Here is a 17,764-nt window from a genome sequence, read left to right on the forward strand (position 1 = left end):
CTTGGGCAATTGCCAGAGAGAGCAGGGTATAGACGCTTGAGTTTCACTGGCGTGTTGTGGGTTCTATGGATAATTTTATAGTGGATCAATTTGAATCTAGAGTTGCATGATATCTGCTTAGTCAGTGCACAGATCGGGGACCAATCCTGTTCTTCTATCGGCTGGTCCAGATCCCGCTCCCAACCGGCCTTTGCAGCGTGTGGTGGTTTCAGGCGTGTTTGCATTATAGTTTTGTAGAGAGTGGAGGCCGTGACCTTCTGAGTCCCCCCCGTGAATATTTAACCAAGACGCATGTTTACTTCGGGTTCATTCGGGAATGATAGGTAAATCCGTTGTGTGGTTGCTGCAACCTTGTCGAACTGCTGTCTGTGTGTGTTTGTGTTTCCTACCGTGTCTTTATTCTCATCCCACTTCAAAAAGTGTTTATCCCGAAACATCTGTCCCCATTGTGTGATGCCTCTGGCAGTCCAGTGTATTGCCACCGCACTGTCTATCGGGAAGTGTGTGTGGGGGTCGCCCCATATTGGCATGCTCGGGTGGTATAGTTTGCTGGCTCCAAACAAATAATTTATTTTGGCCCATGCAGTGATTGTGACATTGGATGGATGTATAGTGTTATATCGTTTAGGGTGGGCCTAGTGATTTTCTGTAGGGCTAGTATCGCCTCCTGTTCCCTCTCAGTAGGGGGTGGGGGGCCAGGGTTGAGGAAGCATGTAGCCCAGGCGGCAGGATATTGTGCCTGCGCTGCCAGGTAATACAATTCCACGTCGCGTGCCATTAGGCCGCCTCTGGGATACGTATCTGTTAGCACCCTCCAGCTCAGCCTCGAGTGGCCTCCCCATACAAACGCTATACAAGCACTATTAATTCTGGAGAATAGTGCGTGACCCGGCCACATCGGTACTGTACTGAACAGATAGAAAAGCTTAGGCAGAATGATCATTTTAATTAATGCTATCCTCCCCATCATTGATATAGGAAGGGCATTCCAGCGCTTTATTTTGGTGCAAAGTGCATCTGCCAGTGAGCTGTAGTTCAGTGTTCGGGACAGTTGAGTGGATCTGGCGACAGCAGCACCTAGGTAAACAATGTGTGATGGGCTCCATATGAGACCGTGGAGGTTTTGGGGCTGCATGGTGGCATCTGTGAGCGGGAATATCTCCGACTTATTGGGATTAAGGCGAAGACCTGAATATTCGCCAAACTCTTTCACTGCAGCCAGCACCTTGCCCAATGTGCGGTCTGGGTTCTTCAGGTACAATAAAATATCATCTGCATAAAGCATTATAATATGTGGTTTACCTTCAAGCCATATCCCGAATGTGCTATAACGGAATCTGAGTATGTCCGCAAGGGGTTCAATAACCAGGGCGAAGAGTAGCGGGGAGAGTGGGCAGCCCTGCCTGGTGCCCACCAGTAGTTCAAGTATGTCCGTGAAAGACCCATTAATTCTGATCTTAGCGTATGGCAGCGTGTGAAGAATTTGGATCCACTTTATGAAGTTTGGGCCAAATCCATAGTTTCATAACACCCCGAACAGGAATGGCCATGAGACAGTGTCGAATGCTTTTTGCATATCTAAGGAGACCGCTATTCCTTGGGTTTCTGGGGGTATCATGGCAATGATTTGGTGGCATCTCCTTATATTCGTTGCCGTAGATCTGCCCAATATAAACCCAGCCTGATCTTCATGCATCATATATGGCATCAGTGGTGTAAGCCTAGTTGCTATTATTTTGGCCAGGATCTTGGCATCGGTGTTTATTAGGGATAAAGGTCGGTATAACCCGCAGTCCCCAGGGGGCTTCCCTGATTTCAGCAGGAGTGTAATTATAGCTTCCCTGGTGGTTTCGGGGAGTTCTCCTGTGTCCAGTGCCTCCATCCATACAGCGTGGAGCCTGGGAACCAGTTCACTACTAAACTCTTTATAGAACTCAGCACTTAGCTCGTCTGAACCCGGCGCTTTCCCGTTGGGGAGAGCTTTCATTGCATCAAGTATTTCAGGTTCAGTGATGGGTAGCTCAAGTGATTCCCTAGTGGTATCCGCTAAAAGGGTTGTGGGTATCTGGCCCAGGTAGCTCTCAATCTCGGCATCTGTTACAGTGCTTTGCGGGGAGTATAGGTCCTTATAATAAGCATAGAAGGTCTCCTTCAGTTTGTCTTGGTCGGTGGATACCGTGCCATCAGCCATCTGTATGCAGGGTATGGTTGTGGGGCCATTCTCTACACGTACTGTTCTTGCTAATAATTTCCCCGGGTGTTCCCCTTCCCCATATCTACGGGCTGCAGCTGGTCAATCAAAGTATCTGACCTCTTGTTCTGCGGTCTTGGTGTATTCGTCTAATTTGGTCTTTAATTCAGAGCTGAGCTGAGGTGACGGGGAGGATGCGGACTGTGATTGCAGGGACGATATTTGAGATTCTAGTCTAATTAACCTATTCCTAATGTCTTTGAGGATTCCGCCCTCCACGGATATTGAGTGACCTCTGATGCAGACTTTGAACGCCTGCCATAGTATAGACTGGGTCGAGACAGAGTGTTCATTGTTATCAAAGTAGTCCTGTATATATTGTTTCATTGAGTTGTTATAAACCAGGTCTTTCAAGGCTGCAGGCTTAAATCTCCAAGGTGGTCTGGAGATGACCTGACCAGGGATTCTTAGTGTCAGCTGTATCGGTGAGTGGTCTGAGTACGTTCTTGGGTGTATATGGGAGTCTGTGACCCATGCCATGCTGTCTCCATCTATTAGCCATAAATCTATCCTGGAGTGCATGTCATGGACTGTGGAGTAATAGGTGTATTCCCTACTGATAGGATTCGATGTCCTCCAGGCGTCTTTTAGTTGTAGATCAGCCATATGTAGGTGTATTGCTTGCGCTGCTTTAGTCAGTGTTCTAACTTGCGTAGATGTGCGATCAAGATGTACATCTAATATTGTGTTAAAGTGTCCGCCACATATCACACGGGCTGTCGGGTATCTTGCCAATTTTTCAAACACTGAGGCATAGAAGTCTGGTTGGTCAATGTTCGGACCATACAAGTTCAGAAAGACAAATTCTTTATCATATAGGTTGCTGTGAAGCATGACATATCTCCCCCCGGGTCACACTCAACATCAATACATTCAAAGGGCAGTGTTTTGTGAATCAGAATTGCTACCCCTCTTGCCCAGCTGGAGTATGTCGTGAAATACTGATGTGAGCCCCAATTCGGCTCAGTTGCCCTCCTTGTCGCGGACCAGAGTGCGTTTCCTATTGAGGTAGGCCAGGATCTTCCTCTTCTTAATCCTAGATCCCAGACCCCTTACATTCCAGCTAAGCATATTATTGTCTAAACTAGCCATTGTCAATGGGGTGTTCACAGCCATGTGGCCCCTTATAATCTGCCATTGTGAGATGGAATGTCGACATGTCTGATATCTGTGTGCTTTTTCTTTTATAACAAAACCCTGTAACTCCCGTGTAAGGGCCTCCCCCCACCCTCACAGTTCCCCAAACTTCAACTGTGCCATTAGATATCCATCCCTCCCCACCCAACAACATTTCAAGCACCTGCTACAGGGGGGGTTGCGGCATCTCCAGAGCCCAAGCCAGCTTTACTTGTAGGTATCGTGCCCGGTTTACGCACGTTGCTCTCGCACATCCTAATGACTTCTGGGACATTGTTTCCATAGCAGATTAAACTTGTACATTCTACTTTAGCATCCCATATGCGGGCCTCCAGGGTGGAAGCCTCTGGCGTTGCTGTTCCTTTTCACTTCAAGAACGGGGTGAGAATATTTAGGTCTCAGTCTTGTTCAAATCGCCCACACTTTAAGTCTGTCCCATGATTGGAGGAATATGCGTTTCTATAAAGTTCGCCGCTTCTTCGGGAAATGTAAAAAAATATGACTTGTTTTGATGCTGGATTCTGAGCCTGGCGGTGTAGAGCATTGCGTATTGAACTTGCCGTTCGCGTAGCATTTTCTTGACTCCTGTAAATAGCTTCCTTTCCTGTTGGACCGCCAGGGTAAAGTCTGGAAAGATGCGGATAACATTTGCTTCCCATTTGAGCTCCTGTTTTTCTCTGGCGGTTTTAAGGATCAGGTCTCTATCCCTATAGTTCATCATGCGCACTATGATGGGCCTGGGGTATGCCCCGGGTTTGGTTTTGGGGCCAGTGATCTGTGTGCCCTCTCAACTATGAACATCGGTGACCATCCGGGATCACCCAATAGTGTGCGGAGGAGGTCTTCTACTGCCTTCTCCATTGATCCTTTCACGATCCCTTCTGGAACGCCAATAATGCAGGTGTTGTTTCTCCGGGATCTTGCCTCCAAATCTTCACATTTGGACTTCACCGTTCCAAGTTCGATAGCCATTGTGGATACCGTGGTTTTCAGGGCCTCTAAAGAGTCCTCAGTGCCAGATATCCTAGATTCCTCCTCTGTCATGCGAGTGGTTGTCTTGTAAAGTTGTGTTTTAATGTTGGCTACACTTGCCGTGATCCCATCTAACTTGTCTGTGAGTGTAGCAAAGCCCTGTTGCATCGCCTGAAAGACGGCCTGGGGGTCCATCATTGTAGCCGGGGGTGCCTGCTTCTCATGCACCAGCGTTTCCGGCACTGTCTCGGGCTCTGTTTCCCTCTGCATCACGTTTGTGTATTTGTCGATGGTTCCTCTGCCTTTCTTCGGGCCAAAGTTCTTGGGCATCGTCTCCGGAATGGGAGATGTGGGTTATCCAGGCGCTCAATGGGAAGACCGTGTTCGTTCCACCACAATTCGCTCTGCGCTATATAATCTCGTCTCTACCGGCACCCCGGTGCCCGCGGCGGTGGAATAAGTGCCCCACCGCAGCTTTATTAGAAGGGTCAGACGTTTCTCCCGGTTCTGTCATATATGGACGAATGGAGCGCTAGTTTCGGCTCGCAGATGGTCAACAGCTCCTGGGGATCGAGGCCTGCGCAGGCGGTGCAGGGAGGCCCCCCGCGGCCCACTGATATGCGAAGCTCCAAGTCTTAATAGGATGAGTTTTTTTAACTGTCTGTCCTGCAGTCCCCGAGCCCGCAGGGGATAGCTGGGTGGCTCACTGGTTGTGAGGCGTGAGCGGATTTACACGCTGGGAGCAGGAAGGCCTACCTCTTCAAATGCGGTCTGATCTCAGAGCCGGCCGTCACCCGTCCGGGCCTCCCAGGCGAAGTATGCGGCAGGGGGGCTAGCGGGTGGTCCACGATGTCCGGGGCAGCCGCGGCTTTCTCCCGTTGGATGGATGGCAGGAGGGCCCGATGCCGTCGCACCCACCGCCACGGGGTGGGGCTCCTCTCTCCTCCCGCCGGTCGCCAACTCCTTGGACGCCCGCGGATCATCCAGGCCTCTATCTCTGGAATCCCTGCACCGATCAGCCTGAAATTTCGTGTGGGCAGTCTGAAGATATTGTTACCCGTCCTCTACAAAAATCACGGATAACCGGTGCCTGCAAATGATCTTTTCTGGCTTTGCAGCCCTGGTCTAGCCGGAGCTCACACGAGAGCCGCCATTTTCTCTCACGCGCAACAGCGCCCATCGTTTACTGGATATTCAATCAAGGATGTCTTCAATCCGTCTCCATCTCAACCCAAACAAGATTGAAGTCATTTTCTTTCCATCACTATCTATTCCCGCTCCTCTCCCTCCACCTTCTATTTTCTCTCCTGCTTCTTCTCTATTGGTATTGCAGTCTTCACGTAAACTCGGGGTAAGATTTGATTCTCCTCCCATACTTTGACTACTGCCTTCACCTGGCGTTCCCAACTCTGTAACATTCGTAACGCTAGCCTATTCCTTTCTTTCCATTCTACCAAACAGCTAACTTCTGCTATAGTATTCTCTTGTCTTGACTACTCTTAACCTCTTCCATTTGGTCTTTCAGCAAATTGACCAGCCGCTACATGCCCCAGCTATAATTATTGCATCCCCATCTTGTTTGGGATTCCTTCTCCGGATTCTATTCTTCCAGCTCTACCTTCCCTCTATGGGTTTCCTTTCTAATCTTGCTTACTCGTCAATGTTTATGAGAAATCTTTAAATGTCTGGACAGTCTAGCCCCTTCCTATCTCTCAGATCTTTTCTCTTTCTATTCTCCCTCTCAGTCTTTGAGATGTGAATCTCATTTCTTTCTATCTGTCCTTCGACCCCCATTTTCCCAATACTGCTTCCATTCCTTTTTCTTACTTGCACCAAATGGTGGAGCCAACTCCCACTTCCTATCAGATCACTGTCATCTCTTCCACTTTTCCGTTCTCATTTTGAAAACGATCAAATTTCAGTTTCTTCTTTATAAATTGTAGATGATGCTCACACTTGTGTGTCATTGACATTGCTGTTAAGCGCTTTGGCAAACGCACTATGAAAACCAAATACATATAATACAAGGCATTACAATATTCGAACCCACCTAACACTGCCAGTCCTTATTTGACAGCCCCTTTCCTAACCACTTAACAATCTAACTTTCCACGCACAGTGCCCATAGAAGCAAAGAGAAGCATTAACACATCCTCAATGTCAACATGTGCTTAGCTCAGCCAAAACCTTGCATATGGTCTACACAGATTCTGCCACCACCACATCATGGAGAGGTTATAGCAATGCTGTTAGCTCTCTTAACACCTATCAGAAATTGGAAAATGGGAGAAAGGGCCCACAATGTGACTCCCTTAACCTTTCCTTGATTCCTGAGTGTGCTTTGAAGTACCTTAGATGGAAGAAGGTGCCAAACACAAAAGCAATAATAAAATTGCTGTTTGATTTGTCGTCGCTGTCGCAGACTCATATCTGTGCATCTGACCTCTATATGGCCTTCCAAACTCCCATGTATGAACTTCTCTTAGCTCGCTGCCCCTGTTTCTCTCACCTGAGTACCTCTTTTCTTCCTCTCTTTCTCAGTTCGGTCCTTTGATATTAGATTGTGACTCTCTCTCCCACATTTCTTTACCAAGAATTCCTATCTGCAGTGCCATTTAGGTCATTTTCTGTGTGTCTTCCTCACCTCCGCGTCTCATAATTCTGTGATTCTAAATTCTCTCCATGTGTCTCATTCACCATTTTGATGCTCATCGCTCTCTCTCTATCCATCTTTCTCTTTTTCTCTTACACAATTGTAAGTCTCGGTAACACTCTCCTATTGTGTTCTGACTTTAGCTGTCATTTGAAATATCAATCATGCTGCATCCATGGCGACATCAGGCTGCTACAAGAACGGAGTCCTCGCCAGTCATTATCATTCATTGCACCAATGAAGATTTCAGAGACCATGACATCGAGGCTGTTTGGCGGCTTTTGCACAGAGACATTGTGTTTCAATGGTCAATACAACAACCGTGTTTACTGTTTACAATAATGCTAGAAGCTCAGGTAACATGAACAAACAATGTCTAGCAACATATGGAAAGCATTGAACAATGTGTACGCCTAAAACCAATAGAAAATAATCATCACATTTGTTGCACAAATATTGAATCAACTTAATGTTAAATAAGTGTTAATGTTCAGTCATGCAGAAATTCTGAAGGCTATGCACTTCTGTAAAGAAAGCCAGCAGTAGCATTATCACACTGTAATAATATATTGTTTGTGTTCGGTTCTGAATGCACTGCTGAAAGTAAGCATTTATATTGCTTTGTTATTTTTAATTGAACGTTCCTAATTGTTTTGTTACTCTATACAGAACTGAACACAATTAATCATATAGATTTATCCAAATAAGGTAAAGAACATAGCTGTTTAAAACACGTGGTAAACTTGAACTATGATGCCTAATGTCTGTCAGTTTATCGACAGAATTCAAATCAGGAGATATATAAAAATGCAGCTATACACAATTTCAATTTCGAGCATCAGGATTTACGTCCTACTTAGTTATGTCCTCAATATTAATATGTGTAATATGTGCACATTATATGATCAATGTGGTGAAATGACATTCATCATGTGCAATATTTTGATATGTGGAAGAAGTATATTGGATTGACAACATGTTTTCGGGTGTATTTAGATGAATACAAACATGTTGTCTTCACGAGGCGCACAAAGATTTACCACCATTTAAAAATAAAATAATGAGTTCAAATATTTGGTTTGAACCTTTGTTTGGTGTTTTTTGGTTAATAACTGCTACCAGTTATTGACCACGTTCCCTAGCTAAGTATGTTTGATTTGTTTTGAGAGTGAAGACCACAGTGGTCATAGATGTGCCATTGAAACACAAGTGGGACTTTATGAGACCACACAGCGTTTTCTGTATTCATAACACTGTAGTGACAGGAGCTTACTGCCAGTGAACGAAAACAAGGCACATCAAACATCATAGACCTCATGTCTTCCCACATAATAATGTTTGTTACGAACGGGACGAGCCATATCATGCATCACAATGTAAACAATGCTATATATTAAATTTAGCTTTGGGCCATTGTATTTGGACTTTTAGCATGTCTGTGTGACCCTCCGAATACATTTAGAGACACTTTGCAATCACATTTCGAGGACAGTTGTTCAGGGCCCCCATTTGTTTGACTCAGATTTCTATGGTTGTTGTCTTGGGTACCACTACACACGTGAATGCACCAGTGCATTATGTTTCTTCCCTGGAGCAGTGAGGTTGCAGTCTAGGGCTTAACCATCCCTTTTGTAGTGTTAAAGGCTTAAAAATATTAGCATTTTTTTGTGTCCCGTAGTAGTGAACAAATATATTCTTGTATGATATGTTTCACGAAAGCGACCATGCACAACTATGAACTTGCAACAAGAGTTGACCGATGTCCCCCGTCATACCCCGTATATTTTGGTTGATGATGTCATAAATCTCTTGTTCACTCCAAAGCAAACTGCACCTACAATTTGGCAAACACATTTCAGAGAAAATAAACAGCATAAGAGAAAGGAAAGAATGAAAGAAGAAAGAGTGAAGGATCCCTGGCGCAAACCAACTAAGATGTTGAAAAAAGTGGCGAGAGCCAAGAGCCATTAGGAGAGTTGGGAAAAGTCTGATCCTCACACGGCTATGCGCCAGGAGGGATACCAGACTGTACTTGACCGCTGCAGGCCCTGCTCACTTGTTTGGCACTCCCCGTGGGAACGGGGAGCACGGCCACTTCATTCCATTGCAACTGCTGCTCCTGACATATGTGACACTCCCCAGGAGATGGAGGGGAGCACCGCGTGAATATTGCTGGGCCTGACACCTGCAGCTGGCAAACACAGACCAGGGGAAAAAAAACTTGCCTAGGGTTGCCCATTGCTGCCTGTAACACTGGACCGCATATATGCCAGGACCTCTTAAAGGAACCCTTCACACTGCTACTAAATGCCACACTTCCCCTGCATATACAGCTTGCCTTTCAAGAAATGTTGGCTCCACAACACACTGCTGCTGATGGACCACCTAAGAGCATCAGAACAGAGGGCTGACATCACAAAGGACTTTGAGATAATCCTGGGCACACTGTCTTCCAAGTAAGGATTTTTTGTATATAATTTGATTATACAAAGTCCACATTATAAGGACTTTTTTATATTTTTGAAGGACCCTTTTTAGCTTTAACGATGCATATTTATTTTTAGTACAGCGCTTTGGATAGTATTAATGTGTATATTATGTAATGTGATTTCCCTTTTTTAGACAACAAAATGCAAAACTGCTGGTTTAGTGGAGTGGAAGCGAAGTTAAGATCTGTATAGAGAAATCAACAAGTAAAAGAACCATACATCAGCATTCTTTTGTCTGCCTTTCCCCGTGTGGTATATCTTTCTTCTACCCTAGTTTTTCATCCTGTAGGGTTTGGAGAATCCTTCTAAGTATTGCTTGTCTTGACACGGTCCTTTTCGTACAGTGTCACGCCCAGGGAGATTCTGAGGCTCAGAGTAAGGTAAGAGGCCGGTTAAGTATTTATAAGTAAGGAAATGTTCATTTGTATGCCCGCCTATATCAGTCTCCTACCAAGTGCGTTAGATCCATCGCCTTGCCACATGTGTAAACTCGAAGATCTAGAAAACAGATGGTCTGAGTTACAAGCAAAAGTCATATGAAAGTATTTGGAAGCTAAACATCACACACACAAAAATTGGAGGAGGTTCTTAGTTTGAGATAGACTACAGTGCAACTGAAAAGAAGGCCATTGCTATCATGAATACCGCCAACAACCTGGTGATGCAGACACACATATACATTAGTAAGATGAGTGGATCACTGTTCTGTTTGGAAGATGGTTCTATGTAATAAGGAATGTTTTACCACATGAAGTATTGCTTACCAAATGCAATTCATCCGGCTGTAAGGTCTGATATGGAACAGCCCGTAGGACAAGACACAAGGAAGTCTTGCAAAACTCACAACAGGTTGTCAGCAGTGTGTAACGAAATCAATAATGTGCAGTCTCCTGGTTTAACATGGGAAAATCTCCCCAAATCCTCCCTGCAAATCACTGTAGGCTCTATTGCTGGATCCAAAGCCCGTGGAAGCATTGTGATGTCCACGTTTTTTCTTATGAGTTCGGGTGACTTTGGGAAGTCCATATACATTGCACAAGGATTTGAGTAAGAGCATTATAGTGTAGTTGGGTTTGGGTATTTTCAGATGGATTTGGGTGAGTTATTTGGCCGAAAATGAATACGGAAGCCTATATAGAACCAGCAACCTCCTGATACTTTGTGGATTGGGCTTAGCTGCCAGAAATGGCAGGGCTGATCCACACCAGCAATTGGACAAAGAGAGACATTTTTGTGGTGTTAGCCAGCATTTTCCTTTTTTTCCTCTGGGGACTGTGTGTTCTATGTACGTTCTTTTGTAGCTGGGAAAATGTGTTTCGTTCTTTGGGAGCCAAACATTTAGGCAGCTTTTTTGGGAAGTTATTCTATTGTTAGGGAATGCCTTCTGTTGTGATTTCAGATTGAATCCTTGGTTACATAAGTTGGGGAAACCTTTATTTATGTAATATTGTTAGGGTATTATTTGTATGGCATTTATTTGAGCTTCAGGAAGCAACAGAGCACTTTACAAGTTATAGTGGGACCAAAATGAGGGAAGCAGAGATGCAAGGGAGCAGTGAACTAATAAGGGTGGAGGGGAAGGCTGAAATTTGGCATACCAATTTCTAAAAGTAACCAGGGGAGGAAACGGGGGTGAGGTGGTGGATCAGATCACACAGAAACAGGTTAGGTGGTGAGTGGAGGGTGTGTGGACCTAGTTGTTAGGGGTAAGCCAATCCTTGGTGGGGAGGAAGTTTCAGAGCCTCACGGCATAGAGAGTGAAGGCCTGTTTTCTTGATCTTTCCTTCCTTGAACTACAGTGTTCTAGACTTCACGTTTCCTTCACATCTGTTGGATTGTAGGCCTCGAACGATTTTGAGTTCCTCAGTGAGATAGTTTGGAGAATTCAAGGTCACAGCTTTGTAGATGATGCAGCAAGATGGGAAGATGGATCCAGTGCAGTGTGCTAAGGGATGGGGTTCTGTGGTTGAATTTGCAGAGTCCTTTGATGAGTCAGGCTACAGCATGCAGGGCACATCTCAAGGGTGCCAGGATAGTCGCTAGAAGACCTTCCAGATCGGCATTACCAACATTCAGGTGGGAGTGGACCGAGGCTAGAACAACAGATCTTAAGTTGTTTTCTGGGATGAAAGATTTGATGTTCCACATGAGAGAAAGGTGGCACCAAGCCTATTTGATATGTGCTGCTTGAAAGAGGGTTGTCTGTCAATGACAAACACAAGGGAGTTGGCAGGTGACCAGTCGGGTGTGAAGCCCTCAAGGTTCATAGCAGAGAACAAGTCCTGGTAGTCAGGGATTTCTGGGTTGTTGGTTAACTGTAGGAAATCGTTTTTGATAGGGGTTGAGCTCAAGGTAAGCAGTGAACATGCCGGAATGGACAAATACGAGGGAGGCCCTGGGCCTTTGGATTTTTTCAATAGAGGATTTCTTGAGCTACAGCTGTGTGTCATGTGTGTATTGGTGGATGTGGATGTTGATGTTGTGTGGAGTGAGGAGGGTTTCGAGTGGTTTCACTTAAATACTGTATTGTAGCAGTTACGATTTATGCAGTGAACCACCCAAAATTTCCACAGCATGTTTCCACTCAGACTCCCGCAATTGGCTTTTAAGACATCTTAAATGCTGTTGATTTGTGCCTCAAACTGACCTCAACAAAAAAAGATGAACAGTTGTTTTCATGTTCACATGTGTTAAAATAAGTTACCCTTGAATCCTACTGCTCTCAAGCCTTAGGTGTGTTGTTTGACACAGCCAATAAACCTCCAAAAATGTGTCCACCCTCTCTTATTCTTTCTGCTCCTCCCTAAGCAATTCAATGGTTTGTGTTGTGTGAGAGTTCATCAGAGTGTACCCTTTCATTCAAAGTGGTCCAGCTCAAAATCCTCCTTTGTGATGCTGCTCATGCAAGTAGTATGTTGTATCACACAGCCAATCAGCCTGCCACTTAAGCCCACTACCTGTGATCACAACCACCAACACATTTTCCAGCCTCTCATTTCTTTTGGTTCCCACGATGAAATTCAGCTGCTTTCCTTGAGTGTGTGTGCCACGTTCAATCAAGCTAACCAAGTGCAATGTCTTCTACTTCCTGCTGCTCAAGCAGGTAGTGTGGTGAACTGTGTCACACAGTCAGTCAACCTACCATTAATACTCACCTCCTGTGATCACAACCTCCATTGTTTTTCCAGATACCCCACATTTTTGTCTGTTCCAAGCAAAGCAATTCAACTGCATTAGTTGTGTGTGAGTGTGTCTGTTCAATGGAGCTGGCCTAGCACACATTTATCCCCTATGCTTCTGCTCAAGAAGTGGTGTGGGATGTTGCATCATGGGGCCATGCAACCTGCCAATAATGCTCACTGCATGTGATCACCACTGCTAACAATGTTTCCAGCACCCCACATTTATATTTCGTACCCCCAAAGCAATTCAACTGCTTGCATGTGAATGGGCTTGTTTAATGATGCTGGTTCAGTCCAAATTCCTCCTCCATATTACTGCTCAAGTAGTTGTTGTGTGCATTCCCACAATCGATCAACCTGCCACTAATATCCACAACCTGCAATAACTACCCCAACAATGTTTTCACTGCCCACAAAATGTATTCAGAATCCCCAAAGCAATTTTGCTGATTATATTGAGTGTTGCTCAAGCAGGTGGTGTCTTGTATCACCCAGCTAACTAACCTGTGATAAATTCCTACTGCCTGTGGCCACCATCTCCTACAATTTCTCCAGCACCCCACAGTTTTTTTTTTCTGATCCAATAATGTTGTGGCAAATAAATTGAATTGAACTTCTGTGTGAAAACAGTTCCAACAAGCTGCCCCAGTGCATGTATGCAAAGACAGTGTTGAGGTTGCCGGCAGATTTGCTGGCTGAGAAAATGAAATCTCTCAAAATCCCTAAGGTTACTCTGAAATGCAGATTGCTTTTACATGGTCTTTGCAAAAATAGAATTAATTTCTGTTTAACACTAAAATCACCTCCCCAATTAAGTTTACCTTCCTTTCAAATATGTCTTTCTGTTTCTATCTGTATAGTTTAGTTTAGTTTATTATTTGTATAGCGCGGCCTGGCCCTGGGGCATCTGGGCGCTTGGCATGGTTACAAGGTAACAGACAATATATGACGTTACATGGTTATTGTAGGCATTGTATGACATTTACATGGTTATTGTAGTACAGGAAATACAAGATATATACAAACATTTATATAACGAGTATCTAAGATATGTACAGAATATTTGAAAAGTAAATGTTTTGTAGGTTGTGATGGCTAAATATATATACAAATATGTGCATGTGTCGCAGAGGGGTGATAGTTGCGGTCTTATGCTTCTTTGGCGAATAGCCAGGTTTTAGCGTTTTGTCTGAATCGGTGGACGGATGGTTCGGTTCTAAGAGCAAGTGGTAGGGAGTTCCAGAGTTTTGAGGCAAGCACTGGGAAGCTTGTGCCGCCTGCGCTTTGGAGCTTGAACCTGGGGACATTTAAGCAATGGGTATGATTTGATCTAGTTGCCCCAGATGGAATATTGTGAGTGAAATTGTCTGAGAGGTATCTGGGGGCGTGGTTGGACAAGCACTTGTGGGTAAGCGAAAGTGTTTATACTCAATTCTTTGGGGTACAGATAGCCATTGGGTGGATCGTCTCACGGCCATTGGGTGAAACTGTAATTATATTACATGGACAATGCACCTTGATCTTTAGTTTACAAGCCCAGAAACCCTACAGAGAAAAGAAAGTAAAACGTTACAGCTCTCAATCAGCAACAGATACCAGTAGAGACCACCCTACTCACCCTCTGAAATATTTCCATTGAATGCTCAAGAGCCCCAATATGCCCGTCTGTACATGAACAGAGTGTTCTGCCTGCTTTAGCTCATTTACTCAAATCTGTTAAAAGTTTGGAAGTTCGGCAGATCCCACATACAGTGAAAATGTGGTTGATTCAGGATGTGTGTTAATAATTGGGAACAGGCTTAGTCCCAGTGCATACCGAAGAAAGACCAAGTGGGGGGAACTATGCTGGGAATATGGAACAATTCTAGTAAATATTTTAAATGTACTTGAGGCAGCAATAAGAGCTAACATGAAACCTCTTACAAAGTTACTTCAACCACTCAGCATTTGCTAAAAACAAATCGGAAAGAGGATAGAGCAACTGCCAAAGCAGTTAGAGAGACTGCCACAAAGGCATTGTTGGTGCATTGAGAGTTTGGAAGGTTTTTAGGCACTATCGCCGGGCCCGGGTGTCCCGACAAGTCTATCTCGGAAGAAAGATAACTCAGAGTACCACAGGTTGGAATCCCGGCCTTGCGCTTAGACACCAGTCTACAGAATTAAGTGTGTTATAAAAGATTAATTATCTTCACTGGAGTACTTAAGGTGCAGGCCATGATAGGATAAACACGTGATGCCTCTGAGATTAAAGAGCCACCAGCAGCTGACCAAGGAAGTTCACCCAAGCTGGAGTCTTGTGCTCTGAGTGGAGGGGGATGGCGGACACAATCAGCATGTCCACATTACACTATGTCCCATGAGGTTGACAATTAAAGAAGAAAAAATAGGCACTCTGCACGCATTGCATTCTTTTGTTATGCAAAGTTGATGCTGCGTGTTACATAATGAGATTGTTAGAATTACCTTGTCCCATTCATGGAAAGTTTGTATCGCCTGTTTTTTGCAAGGACACGTTCGTATGTTACTTCATCATGCAAGGTTTGCACAGTTTATGCAGCCTGTATGTGCATGCATATTACTGCACTATGAAATCTCCAGGGTATCTTTCTTTTTCATGACACACATATCATTAACGTCACCATGCAGGCTTTGCAAGCTTCATTTGCCCTGGCGAGCATATATTATATCTCACCATTTGAAGTTTAGGCAGCCTTTATTGCCGTTTTGGGAACGTTCAAGATAGTATTACTGAAAGCTAGAGAAAACAACGGTTTACATGATAAATGCATGACAGATGTTGATAATTTGTATGCAAAGAATACCCTTCAAATTGTGTGATATTGCTGTTTAATTACATTTTACTATGAACAAAAAGTGATACAAGAAGAACGCACACATATAGTCATGTCCACTTTTATTGCACTTGTATAAACTACTGTTGTACTACTGTTCGAACCAATGAAACCTAAATATTTATATATGTAAGACATAGCATTAGCAAACACATGGCTTGTATCACATAACTTAAGTGTACTTAACAGCATAGTCTGACCTTTTGATGAATGAAAAACAAAGAGTTTGCTCATGTTCCTCATAAACACTTCCTGTCGATCTCCTGTCTGTCATGGATGTCGCCTGGCACGGGCATGTTTCTTCTGTTGACTATGTTGTGTAGCCTTTGTTTCCCTATTACTCCCTAACCTGCCTCTTTCAAGCACCCTCCACTTTTCCATTTATTTAATTACCCCCTTCATGCTTCACCATGTGCGCTCCCTCCTGTATTGCATTTGAAGACAAGTCCCTCATGTTTGCTCTCTTTGCAATGTCTCCACCTATGCTTTGCTGCTCTTCACTCACCAATCGCTCTCTCTCAGCTTTACCTTTTAAGCCAGACGCATTTTCTGGTGCATACCAAAGCTTTGTGTAAACATCAAAGGGGTGCATTGTGTAACAGATGTTAAAGTACCAATTATAATTGGTCCCGATGGAGTCGACTGCTTTTAGCAAGTGCTAAGTGCAGGCAGATTAAAAAAATAAATCCATTCATTTAGCACTGGTATGTGAGCTGGTGTCAAACCAAGTTCTCTTTGGAGCTGGAGACGGAAAGATTGGTGGAATTGTTAATTACATTTTGTGCTCCTTCTCCAAATGTCTGTAAAATGTCCTGGATTGTAAAAAAACTAAAACAAAAAAAAACGTTCTAAAAAGCTAACACATTGCCTTTACATCTTACTTTAGAACTCCTTAGCTTACAAAATGATCCTATGAAATCCACCTGTCTTTAGCAGGTTCTAAATGCAGTTGTATTCCATAGGAATCCTCAGCCTCAGTTTAAATGAGATGGGGTGTTAAATGGAGGCATTGAAGCAAGGCATACCACTTGATCGCTTCCATTTAACACCCTTGCTCATTTTCCAACAGTGATGAGAGGGAGGAGGGGCACAGAGCAGAGGTAAGATATCCGCCATGCATTTGAACTCCCTCTCATCAGTGCACTTTGTGGTATGCCTGCGAGATTTTCATGCAGTTGTACAATGAATGGATTCCTATGGAATCTGCCTCAGTTTTGCACCTGGTTTGAATGAGGTTGAATCCATTAGTAGATGGTGCCTGCAGGGAGTGTTTGCATAGTGTTTGCATTTCCACAAGATTAAGAGGAAATTGAAAGAGTGAAAGCAAAGTGAAAATAAATGTACAAATGTGCATGCAGTGGACCCCACAGCACTTACGTGCTAACGTTAGTGCCCCCTGCATAATATTATTATTATTATTATTATTATTATTATTATTATTAGTAGTAGTAGTAATAGTAGTATTTTAAATAACCCTGTACATGCTTTATGCCTTCATAGAAATTCCATGTAGACGTAAAACCTGCTGGATTTACAGGCAGAGTAGGTACTAGGATGATGAATCATAAATCCACTTCCATCTCCAACTCTGCCTCAAAAACTCCTTGCACATCCCCAGGAGTGTGAGGTCAAGGTGTAACCCACTCACTCCTTGGTTTACTGCTTTACTTTTGCGCTCTACAGGGATTGAAAATAATTGCAAAAGTGTGCTCTTTAGCAAACCCAATATACGTTCAACAGTGTTCTCTTTCACAAATGTCTGCTGCATTATAACAGGTTTCCGCAGCTCTTGTGGCATGCAAGATAGGGGTCGCCGCTTGTATTCCATTAAGCTGCAATGTCATTCCGAGAAACCATTATCAATTTCAATGAACGTTTACACAGCTGACAACCCTCCTTAAACTGCAGTCACTATTCAAGAGTCAGGTTGAGAAGGCATTGTTATTTCTGAAAATATGTGCACGTTTTTTTTTTCTTGTGTTGTTTCAGTTAAATAAACCTTATAACACAAAAAAGCAATACATTTTGACATTTTAAGAGACAACAGATCATTAAACTAATCACAGTACATTCATTACAAAAGACATGAGAATATATAAAGGACTAAAACTAGTAATGTATAACAGTAATAACCATTTACAATAATTGATCTACATGTTTACCTATGCAATTCATTTTCAGTAATACATCACAATAATAAAAACATAAACAATCATAGCAAATCTACT

General features: G+C 43.7%; 1 protein-coding gene across 5 annotated transcripts in view; it reads left to right on the forward strand.

The window, feature by feature from the left end:
- SLC25A48 (solute carrier family 25 member 48) overlaps window positions 1–17,764 on the forward strand; it is a 317,472-nt gene that overhangs the window by 248,797 nt on the left and 50,911 nt on the right. For 3 of the 5 annotated variants that reach the window (XR_011304518.1, XM_069652592.1, XM_069652596.1), the window contains one exon: window positions 7,157–8,086. The exons of the other annotated variants lie outside the window; for them this stretch is intronic. The gene's annotated coding sequence lies outside the window, so the exon portion shown is untranslated. Of the gene's footprint in view, window positions 1–7,156; window positions 8,087–17,764 lie in introns of those variants that run through there. 5 annotated transcript variants of the gene reach the window in all.

The sequence above is a fragment of the Ambystoma mexicanum genome, chromosome 3p (genome assembly GCF_040938575.1).
Source record: "Ambystoma mexicanum isolate Mex_15411 chromosome 3p, UKY_AmexF1_1, whole genome shotgun sequence".
Taxonomy (NCBI): domain Eukaryota; kingdom Metazoa; phylum Chordata; class Amphibia; order Caudata; family Ambystomatidae; genus Ambystoma; species Ambystoma mexicanum.